This window comes from Phaenicophaeus curvirostris, chromosome 1 (assembly GCF_032191515.1).
Source record: "Phaenicophaeus curvirostris isolate KB17595 chromosome 1, BPBGC_Pcur_1.0, whole genome shotgun sequence".
Taxonomy (NCBI): Eukaryota; Metazoa; Chordata; class Aves; order Cuculiformes; family Cuculidae; genus Phaenicophaeus; species Phaenicophaeus curvirostris.
Genome location: NC_091392.1, coordinates 80,170,092 through 80,182,165, shown reverse-complemented (window position 1 = coordinate 80,182,165; position 12,074 = coordinate 80,170,092). Strand labels below are relative to the sequence as shown.

The 12,074-nt window shown below is 40.0% G+C and overlaps 1 protein-coding gene across 3 annotated transcripts in view; it reads right to left on the bottom strand.

Annotated features, from left to right (window-relative positions):
* The window catches only part of DUSP16 (dual specificity phosphatase 16), a 71,349-nt gene that overhangs the window by 40,337 nt on the left and 18,938 nt on the right, over nucleotides 1-12,074 (bottom strand). For 2 of the 3 annotated variants that reach the window (XM_069864041.1, XM_069864058.1), the window contains exon 2: nucleotides 3,354-3,431. The gene's annotated coding sequence lies outside the window, so the exon portion shown is untranslated. The remainder of the gene's footprint in view (nucleotides 1-3,353; nucleotides 3,432-12,074) is intronic. The other variant, XM_069864049.1, reaches the window with a different exon arrangement.

Genomic DNA, 12,074 nt, shown 5'->3' with positions numbered 1-12,074 from the left:
GCAATTCCCTTACATCACAGCAGGAAGTTATAAACAAAACTTGAATTCTACCTTGGTTAAGGAACTAACAAAGAGCTTCCCAAAGCCTTGCTACAATCTCTGAAAGACTTCTAGTTCACATAAGATAACCTTGAAGCTGAACATAGGTGTCATAAATGCTCAGCAATTTTATTCCCGGCATCAGCAACGCCTGCTTTGTCAGGTGCCTACAGCAATGCTTCCACAGACGTCATTCCTGCGCAGCAAAACTCCAACAAAACAACTTTACAGCACCTGAATAGTAGAAGGTCCTGAAGGGCAACTTTTGAACACTCATCCTGAGTCACCAGAAAGTTTTGACTTTTAAACTCATATATTTTTCTACTTTCTAGAGACAAAATCATGCAAATATGAGGAAGAAACACTACTGTCAAATTTTCTTTCATGCTTCTCAGGACGGACACTGTTCTGGTTTGAGGTAAAGCAGAATCAGTTTTCTACGTTTTTAGCTAAGCCTCATGTAAGTAACTTCATTTTCTGAAAGTCAACTGCATGTTTTTCACAGTGTTTCTCTCTAGGAGTCATAACACAGGGCACTGGTACGCAGAAAAGGCCACTGCTTATATTTATTCCTACAGAAAGCAAGGCCATCCTGGAGCTGGTGGAATGCCATAAGTGAAAGGGGTGAAAAAGGGTTGCACCTGCAGGAAGCGACTGACAGGACAGTTGACCCAAAACTGACTAAGACGGTATTCCGTCCCATATACATCACACCTGGTATAAAACTGAGATCACGAGGGTCAAGCTCTCTTCTTTGATGGCCTGCATCCAATATGGACCTCAACTAGGTTTTATTTGTCCTGATCCCAGATCTGTGTGTCCCTGAATTCAGTTCCTAAGTCCAGCTCCCTCCTACCACCGAGTCCAGCCCAGGACCTCTCCACCCACCAATGCCTGTTCTGCAGCATCAGTAGCAACATAGTCATGGGGGTGAGGGGTGGTGATCTTGTATATTTGTATGTATTTTGTTATTTTCCTATAAATAGTATTTTCCTTATTATTATTGTCTCATTAAAGTTGTTTTAGCTTCTAACCCATAAGCCTTTTTCTCTCATCTTCCTTTCCCCAGGGTCAGAGGGAACTGGGATCAGAACTGCTCTTGTTTAGCTGCCACTCAAGCTGGGCTGGGGCTAAACTGTGACAGACACCAGCCAAAAAAAAAACCACCAAACCCAACAACCTAAAAGGTGAATTAAAACACAGAGGCAGGAATTTCTAAACCACAAGACGCAGGCCACCGCTGGCACATCAGCTGTTTTCAAAGGAGTATTTGGCTTCTGTGTTAGTGAGCTAGGAGCAGCCAGTGCCAATATCATCTCCCCCAGTCCTTACAACCACAGCCACAAGTGATACTCAACAAATAAGCCTATGCAAACTCCTGCATCAGAGAGGATCTCCTGATCTAAGGATCACAGGGTAAATTCCCACTCCTGTGAGATGTTCTTCCCCCCTCAACATCTACGACAACTATGGCATTCCCTCAGCAGCCTTAGAAAGATGAACAGAAAGCTTGTTCTGGACAGACGCTTGCAACCTATGCTACTGCAGACTGAGTGACAATCAAGGAGAGAGAGGGCCGATCCTTGTTCAAGTTGCTATTTATCATTAGCGAGAAACACATAGCATCTGTGGAGCATGAGGGAAATAAGTTTTCTAAGTGAAAGTGAGGAATTGGCTGTACTTCCGAATTCAGCAAGTGAGCCAATAAACTCCAGAGATCGACAATTGTGTAATAAAATATAAAGTCTGGGGAAAAAATGTAACTAAGGATACAAGAAGCCCATGTCTTGCCCAGCATTGCGCAGACCACACAGGAGTGAGATTACGAACGCTTGTGACTTCAAAGAGGTCTGTTTACAAGGGCTCACGTTCCTCAACTGAGGGGAATGAGGGTGTCTTTCGGCTTTTCAGATGACTAAAGCAAGTGTCATCGTGTCATAAGCACATTGTTTCCTCACGTTGGTTTGGGGGGTGGAAGAACACAGACCTCATCCTCCTGAGCACACTCCACTTCCACGCAAGAGCAGAGAGCAGGAAGGAAGCTACTCAAATAAAAAAACCTTTTTTTAAAAGAAGTCACTTTTGTACTATTTTCATAAAAGAGAACAGGTTTTAAGAATTCCACACTGCTCTCCTTTGCTTATCTGTATGATCAGAATGGCTGCTCTCTCCTCTCCTACTTTCAGCATGTCTGCACTTTAGATCTATACATGCAGTCAAAATGGAGTAGTGTTAATCTTCTCTTCATTGTAGAAACAGCAGCCACATGGACTTTAGATTATACACAGTATATTCATGAGAAAGGCAAGTACAATCCATTGGAAAAAACAGATGAAGGAGAATCTTCTGTCCAGTACTCTGCTGTCCTTCATCCTGCTTGACTAATTGCTCAGTTTTGATTACTAGCTCTAAAGAAGCGTCACCCTATTTCACTGCGCTCACCAATCTGAAAACTGAGGCATGGAGAGATAAAGTTAGAAAGGAAATAAACTTCCTATGAATAAGCTGCATAAAATACCTCTGGTTTGGATTTTTAAGCTCACTATTTCTACACCTACTGCTCAGTGACATGTTTACCACCAGCACTCCAAGGCAGCTGTGCTAAGCAAGATGAACGCATCTTCCACTTCAATAACAGTAAGGTATTGCTTTTCATACAAATAGCGGTATTTGAAATAATGTATTCTACTAGCAGAACCAAATAAAATCCAAACACGCACCACCAAAACACCACATTTTGCTGACCTGCTCAACACAGGCCTGAAGTACGTGCAACAATCTTGCAAATATCATCCATACACCACCACCAACGTTAAGCAATAAGGCAGATTATCATCACTTGCATTTACCAAGAAGCCAATCTCTTTCACATTCACTGTGGAACAATAAACACCTATTAAGTATTATAGCAGGGAAATCTGACTGATCAAATGTGAGCTCATGGGAAGTATTAGAACACACTGTTGATATGTTACATCACTCCGTTCAGCTCAGAGACTTTATGTGGGGACTCCCTTGCCCACCCATACAAGCAAGAAGCTCTTTCCATTTCAAAATACTTTTTCATTGCAGGTTCACAGCATTTAGTTTGATGACACCCAGAATGAAAGCTTACCTTATCTGCTCCAAACAAATACAATAATACATAACATTTTAAATTTCCTACTGCCTGAGACACTAGGCAACCAGATAAAGTGTCAATGGATACTTAAAAGACTATTCTCCCTGTATAACTTCTAAGTCAAAGTGACTGAAAATTCTGGAGTACTTTTGTATTAATTCATTATTGTTTCATGTCAAAACCAATTACTTACTTACATTTAAGTCAAAATCTAAATGGGCTGAACAGGACAGAGGGTGGTCCACATACATAGGACAGCAGAGAGAAATACCTAAACACAGGAAATAAAAGCTAATCCTTATTACAAGACAAAAAAACCCCAAACCAAACCAAAAAAAACCAACCCAGAAAATGGATTTCACACTTTCAGTGCAGTCATTTGCTATGGAACTCCCCCAAACATATGAAAATCTAGGTAAGAATACTGACATTCATTTACAAGGGTCTGAAATACAAAGTTATGTTATACTGATTTTCTAAAAGAAATTTAAAAAACCCACAGGAAATCTCTCCACTACCTTTAAAAAGGTTGGAGATACATAAGAAAAATTCAAATAAACAAAACCCCAACCAATAGTAGCCTTCGAAACAATTTGATGCATCTCCCTGTTAGAAAACTAATCTGTAAATAGCATTCACAAGTGATACATGTGCATCAATTCAGTTCAATCAAATTCATAAACTCTAGTCTAGTATCGATTAATAAAGGAGATTGCCATAAGTAAGTTTGATTACAGTTATATTTTGCATGGATGAAGACTAACAAAGCAGAACATCTCCAGTAATTAATTCCACCTCTCCACAAGCTAAAAAAAGTCAACCCTAAACTGGTAATGGTGGTGTCACCAAACATTATGTGTAGTCATATCCATACAACCTCTATACAAGGCACCTGCTGGTCCTACATGAAAAAACTAAATTATAACCTTTACACAAGGAAGTAAAAATAAGTTGGTGTCAATTCCAAACAGTTTCCTGGGCAGCTAAAAACAAGATTCAGATCATCGCTATCAAGAGATGACAGCTCCACTTAATTACTGTAACATAAATCATGATAATAAATTATTGCCAAGCACTGCCTTATTATGAAATCCAGGAGCGGCTCCAAACCACGTAGTAAATGATATGACAACCATGAAGTGCCACTGCAGCACAGGGCTGAGCACATCGCCAACAGTCATTGAGCAGATTCAAAACTCACATCAATTTGTATGGGAAGGACCTACAAGAATCGCCTCTCTGTCCTTAAGCAACTGCTCTAAAAACCTCACCAACGCCAACAGAAGATAGAATATGGGGCTAGAGCCCTTCAGACAGAGTTTGCTGTCTAGATCACGGTCTGCTCACTGGGATGGACACCTTGACCAGGACCAACGTGTTTGCGGCTGGAGATTCTCTCACTTGTCCATCACTAACACATGGGGTACATATGAAAGAACAGCAGGGCAGAGAGGTGGATGAGAAGATCTGTTGAAGAGTGTGCCAGGTCCACGTCTCCCTCTGTCTGCTCCAGCAGATAACCTTTCAAGCCCCAGGAAGAGGCTCTGCAGATCTCCCTTGCTCCCTCCCCCAGTCCAGATCAGAAGCTTAGCAGAAGGCTGTGAAGAATGAAGAGAAAAGCTCATCCCATTCATTGCACTTGTTGCCACTCCCTTTTTTAATGTCATCCATGGAAATTAAAACTAACATAGTGCTTAATACTAATTAGGCTCTGCCCAGATACCCTATGATCAGAGAACACCTTGTGACAGTCCAAGGAAACAATGTACTGGGACAAAAAGCATCTCCCTTTTTTGTCCCTTAGTGCTTCATGCTTCATGTGCAGTTCCTGAAGGCTCTCTGAAAACTGCTAGGTAATCTTCACATTCTGCCATCACATACCTGCCATCCATTCCTCTTCAAAGTCCTTACAAATAAATTGGATACCACCTCAGGAAACTATATTGTGTATATTTCCCACCTTAATGAATGACAGCAAATCAGGACTTCAAAGCAGCCCCTCAAGAGCCCTCATTTCACCATTGGATGCAATTAATTCTGCTGAAGAGCAGATGAGAAACAATGCATACACTCAATTTCAACGCAGATTACTGGAAGGAGGTATCACATTTATAGAACAGGATCTGCTCATGATTGAAGACCGAGCTCGGCAAGTTTGGCCATATGCAGTAAGTGCATTTGGAAATTCCCTGGCAATGCTGCTAAAGGAACAGACATTTCCTGTAATTTTCAGAAGCATTTTATATCTCCCCTCCTCCTTTTTAGCCTTGGTGGTAAGAAGGGGGAAGGAGAGAGAGGACACCATATTACCATTAAGTGAAATATGAATGAGCCACCCAAGTTTAAAGTGGAAACTTCAACTATTCATGCTTAAGAGAAAGTTTAAATAAAAGTCTGTAAGACATCAGTAAGAAGCCAGGATTTTTCTGCTGACTTCAGGAAAAGAAATACACATCCTTTAATTTAGGGTGAATTACAAAAGGATATAAACTTGCTATTTTACTTTCTGGCAAATAAAAAGTCCTCCAGGCCTTATTTAAATACCTTTTTCCACTTTCCAGAATTAGAAATGGAAGACTTTTGTTCTCCTCTCTTGCTCAGGGCATTCCCTAAAATGCCGCTAAACGAACCCAACCAGTCAGGTCACACAGGCAGAGAGTTGTAGTGCTTCAGACAAACTAGAAGCTAGGGAGAGACAGAGCAGTCAAGCATAACAGCACCCTTCTAAGCACCTCAGCACCTACCTCTCCTTTCCCCAAAGTTTAATCCTGTCCTCCCATAAAATCTAGTCTTGCATGAAGTGTCTGACATAAAATTTATAGATTTTATAATAAGTTATAAAATTATTTTATTTATCTACGTAATGAGTCTGAATAGACCCTACTCAAAGCCACAGCACATAAGAATTCACAAACCCAATTAAGAGCAGAAAACAGCTGCCTATCCTTATAAAATACATCACAAGTGCTATTTGTTTGAGTCCTGTATAGCGAAGAGTCGTCATTTAGTTGTGACAACTACGAAGTCTATGCCTACCAGTCTCTATCAGCAATCATATTTTAGCATTTGACACAAAGTACAAAAAGTACTTTTGTACAAAAGTACAAAAAAACTTAAAGGCTGAACTACATAGATCTTCAAGCTACGGAAATTTCAGATGCTTTATAGCACCCCCTTTCGTGACACCAAGGTTTCCATCTACTACACAATCTGTACATCCTGAATCGACTGACCACATTTCATGTACTAGAGACCAGTAAGGACAGTGATTTGTATCTTACTTGGTCACCTTTTTGCTTAGAAACACATTGAAAGGAGGAGTGCTGTGAAGAGTAGCGCTAAACTAACATCAAGCTGTAATGGTCCATGCTACTTCTCTAAAAAAGTTTCCCATGAAAGAAGATAAGATGGGACCTCAGAGCCTTCAGATAATGGTAAGCCTAAGCTTAAGGCCTTTTTCCTAGTAAGAGACTTTAAAGGGGAGATGTCCAAATAACATGGGCCTGCAAATAAGGAGCCAAAAATTTAAAAAAAAAAAAAAAAAGAAAAATATGGCAAGCAACTGATCTGCTTTGTGGTCACCATATAATGAAAACAGAAGGTGGATCTGAAGCCTTCATACAAGAAGCAGTACAGATTAAAGGCAGAGGATAATGATGGCAATTTTATTAGGGAAATATATCAGAATAGCTTCTGGGCAAGGCAGGAGTGAATTTCTTGCAACAGACTTTTTAATGACTCTTCTCTTAAATTAAACCAAATGACTAAAGATCACAGTGAGTCAATCTCCTTTAAGAGCGCAGATGTGTAAACTGCTTCCACGGTATGCTGTGGGTTAAAATGTTCTGGTCTTTCACCCATTTGAGGAAATGACACCAGTTGTCCCGGAAGGCAACATGCACATTCAACCCCTTCATATCAGGGCATGAGAAAGTTTGGAAGGAATTTCTTCTTTTTTAATCTTTTTTTAAACTGTCAACATTAATACTTTGTTTCTTCCTGCTTGTGTCTCAAAATACAGTGCTGTGCCGCGCTGCGTGCGTGTGCTGTCAGCTGTACAGAGAGACACCTAGAAGTTTTTAAGAAAAATACTCAATAAGAGTACTTAAATCTGTTGTCAATCTCATTTTAAAAACTCTCTGAATGCTCAAAACAAAACTAACATTGTAAGCAGCGTGTGCTACTGAGCGATAAAAGCACACAGAAGCATCTTCAGAAGGGATGATGGGCCAAATAAAACATTGACATTAAAAATACGTAAGCTCAGACCTACTCAGTAAAGCAGTGAAGTTTAATTGGGTTTCTCCTTAAATGATATTTATATGGCAAGGCAACAGATGTGGAAAACAATGAGTCCACAAGCATGGTACAGCCTAACTATCTTGGGATAGGAGTAGAGAAGGAAACCTAGAGTTGTGTAGTACACAGCAATGGATCTCAATTAACATGGTGGGATAATCCAAGTTGCTAGGTGCTCCTGGAAATTAAACAGTTGCAGGAATCCTATTAAGAGTTCTCCCATTCCAGGCTGTGGAGTAGGAAGGGGTCCAGGCTATGACATGGAGTGACTGCTGAACTGCAGATGAAACCCAGAAAATAAACTAACAAACTCCTAGATTGAACTGCTTGGGATCCAAATCTCTTCCCATGGTGTAGAACTCCTGATAGCTCCTGGGAACAGAACCCATTTGCATACTTAATGTGCATCCACAAAGGTGATTCTCGTAGCCTGCTTATTACAACAGCTTTCAAATTTTTATTTAATTGACAAGACGGTACCAACTGGGCCTCAGTTCAGGAACACAAGCAGAAGTCACGGTATCTCACTGAGCTACGCCACACATAATGTGCCCTGGTACATGTTTCCCAAAGGATCTCAAGTGTTTCTTTGAATTCAAATCATGTTATACGAGACCTTCAGTGGTGCCAAAGCCACATTTCTAGCGTGGTAACTACTACACAGCTGAAAAGAAAAGACATATGTATCGTTACAACAGGAGGAGAGAGGAGAGGGTGACTTATGTTCCCCAGCTGTGCCTCTTACAGCACTATAAACATTACCATTTAAGCAGAGGAAGAAGAGTGACATAATCACATAATATACTAACCTCTTTAAGAGCAACTGACAAAATGTGACTGCCACTACATCAGTTCGCAAGAATTAAAAGGGATGAGAATCTTTTAAATTTTGATGAGAATAAGCACGTGATATCAAACCAAGGGAGCAAATGCTGTTGTGACCATTGGATATGTATCTGAGTCAAAGACCAGGGTCAACAAGACATGTTTTGTACAAGCCTCAGAGGGCTGCTAAAAGGATTTTGAACAACAAAGAGGAAAAAAAAATTGTATTCCCTTAAATTACATTTGTATTATCCTGCTTGAAGTGTTCTTACATGTATGCACAGCTCTATACAAGCCAATAAACAAGATTGTGTATTTCTTTTCTTACATAGTCCTTTAAAAAGCAACCAGAAAGGCACTGATCTTTGTCAAAGTAATCCCAAGCTAGGAGAGTTCAAAGTACTTCTGCAGTAACTGAAGTAATATGTCAACTGAATTGATCAACTTCAATGCATGGGAAGTCAACTAATAAATAACTGGAAAGAAGTATATCAACTGCAAACTGTAACATCCTAGTATTTCTTAGGCATTCAGCAATGGAAGAATGACCACAGATACATCAAGAAACAATACTGATAAGTTTTATAACTTACTGTTTATACATAAATTCCTGTTGATACCACTGGCAAGTGTTCTGATTATTTTCAGAGACTTCCAGTCTGCATGTGAGCAGCTCATAGGAACAAGTTAGGTTTTGGTATACAATCCTGAGGTTTTCACCTTCAGGAAATTGATCCTGGAGGATAAAGGTATATGATGGGTGGTCCTTAATCACTTCCTCTATGTGAAGATTGAGGTCAGAGTCAAAAAAGAGCCAGGGAAGGAAGTCTGCAGCACCCCTCAAACATACACCTTCCTGAATAACTCCTTCAACATTCTAGAAGGTTAACTTGTAGTTTAAATTAAGTAGTCAGAGGTTGGGATAGAAATAAACAGCTTGCACAAGCAACATACTGTGCTATTAAGTTCTCAGAAGTGACTTAAAAATTAGGTCAGTCTAATTTGTGGCTGATACTTTGTTCTTTCACTACTATGAACTCACAATGATGTCAGTCTCATGTTCAAACATGCCACATTTAGCAGTGTACAGGCTTCCTGAGAGACTCTCAGCCTTCCTTTGTGCAAAAGGCTTCTGCCAGATTCTTAGCTCATACTTCACTGACTCAGGCGTGCCACCCCAATTTCAAGGCAGCTACACTGGCTTCCCGTCAAATACTGCACAGCTTGAGTGTTTTTTCCTCCTTTTCATCCTTTTTTTTTTAAAAAAAAACCCTTTACTGACTAAAAGTTTAAAAACATGTGGACACATTCAGGTTACCATTTCAGACCTCACCTTCATTAGACAACATCTAGAAGAGAACTGCCCATTAAAAGGTGTTGGAGTGGGTGTTTTTAACTAAATCAACCCACCTTTCAATACTTAAAGCGGGGTTCTAAGAAAGACTGAGAGAGACTACTTTTTACCAGGTCCTGTAGTGACAGGATGAGGGGCAATGTTTTTTAAACTAGAAGAAGGTAGGCTTAGATTGGACACAAGATTTTTTTTTTTTTTTTTTGGTGATGAGGGTGACGAGACACTGAAACAGGTTGCCCAGAGAAGCTGGGGATGTTCCACCATTGGAAGCGTTCAAGGTCAGGCTGGACAGGGCTTTGAGCAATCTGATCTAATGGAAGATCCTCATAGCAGGTGGGGTGGACCAGGTGATACGTGAAGGCCCCTTCGGACTCAAACCATAATATGATATTCCCCCATCCTCACCTGATCTAAAGAAATCCTAGATGTCCCTGTATTCTTCCCAAATTTGGCTAACTCTTGAGGATGTAAAGCATCCCACTGAATTAAGACTTCATACAGAAACGCTTCTTATGCAGTCACCCCAAGAAAATGAAGCACATTCACATACCGATGCTAATCTGTTTGCATAAATTTTGATGTTCAAAGAAGATATCTTTTAATTATCATTTCTGACACAAAACTCGCCACAGGCTTTCTAAGTATGTTAGCAGAGATGACAGCTTGTGAAGTGAGAGGATATTGTAAGTTTGTTTAGGTACGAAGCTTCAAATGAGCCTTAGATCCAGCAGTAAGCTTTTGCAAGCATCCTTAGATCCAAGCGAAGCAGCTATTTGAAGCACCACTGCTCCTTGTTTTGCTTGAATGGCTAAATTAAACTGAAAAAGATAAAGGAGAGATTTTAAAAGCAGTTATTAGTCCCTCCCACTTCTCACCTGCCAGTGAGAGACCACTCTGCATCTCCCCAGCTGTTTTTCCCCTCATCCTCTCGGACAGGCCCAATCAGCCTTTTATTTGGCTGATCTCTTAATTTGAGGGCACAAAAATCTCAGGTAGGAGTACAGGAAACCCATCTAAAAACATAACAATAAGTTTAAAAAAAAAGTGTCACTGTTTATAAATGGCAAGAATTAGGCTTACTAGTAACAAGCTTGCAGATGGCCATTTTCATTGTATTTATACCCATCACCAAGTATCTAAACGTAACATTACTTGCAGTGTAACTGCAGTCAATCTATAAGTTTCCCACTGCAGCAGCCATCACAGAAACTCCCCCTTGCAAACACACAGCTGGAGCAGAAGCAAAAAAGGTGACCGTTTATATACTACTAAAGCATTTCTCTTGGGGCTCCACTATGAGAGATGTAACATTAACCCAGACTATGCCACTCTCTTGCTCACGACACTGTTTAACTGATACAGGCATTTTTTGTTTGTTTGTTTTATACTGTTATGTCAGCATATTCGAACTTGTATTGTGCATTCACAGAACAATGCTATTGCATGAATTCATGGCTAGAAATCATTGCACTCAGTCTCAGGAAAACACGCAGTATCTCTTGGTCATTTCCAGCACTACATCAAATTCCAGCTACAGTATGAAAGACAACATACAGACTTGGTTCACAAGATTGCATATCCCCACTACTACTGCTGTATCTGCAAATGCCCAAGGATACAGGAAAGGCAAGTCTTGTAGGGAGAGGTGCATCTTTTATGGGACCGGTTAATACGGAGCGATAAGGAGAGGGAGGGCACGAACTCCAGAATGCACAAGCCCTTCCTCACACACACAGACATGAAACAGAACCAAACTGACACAGAAACAAAAGCTAAGGCTTCCAAAATATCTACACATACAGCATGTCCCTCTTCCCAAACAGGAAAAGAAGTAGTCCAAAGCACATCCCCAAGTATGTCATAAATTATCCAGTGAATCATATTCCTCATGGAAACTGCCTGGCTGAAACCACACCACTGAAAATACACAAGACAAAGAAACCTAAAAGATATCCTCAAAGAAAGAACACTCCCCTCTCTGTGAATCCTTGGAGTTAATACCAAATCAAGAAAATACTAGGATCATCACCGAGTTACCAGATTTATCATACATTTTCCCCATAAACAAACTTCTCTCTGGATTATCAAGTTGGTTTTTTATTATTATTAGCTCAAACTTAACCTAGATTTAGCCTTTTATTCACTGCTTTTGCTTCAAGTAGGGTTCATGTTCCTGAAGCCTTGCCTGTCTCCCCCAAAGTTAGTTTAAACATAAAAAATAAATCACTCTCCTTACACACTTTTCTTAAAGCCTGTTTGAAAAAAAGTTCATTTTTTCTGAAAGAAAACCCACAAAACAAAACAAAATACACACACACAAAGAACCCCTCATACAAAAATGAAAGTTTCCTTAAAACTATCTTTCAGGCTACTGAAAAACTTTGGCCTTTTCTAGCTACAAATAAAAATGTATCACATTACTGAAAATGACACAAC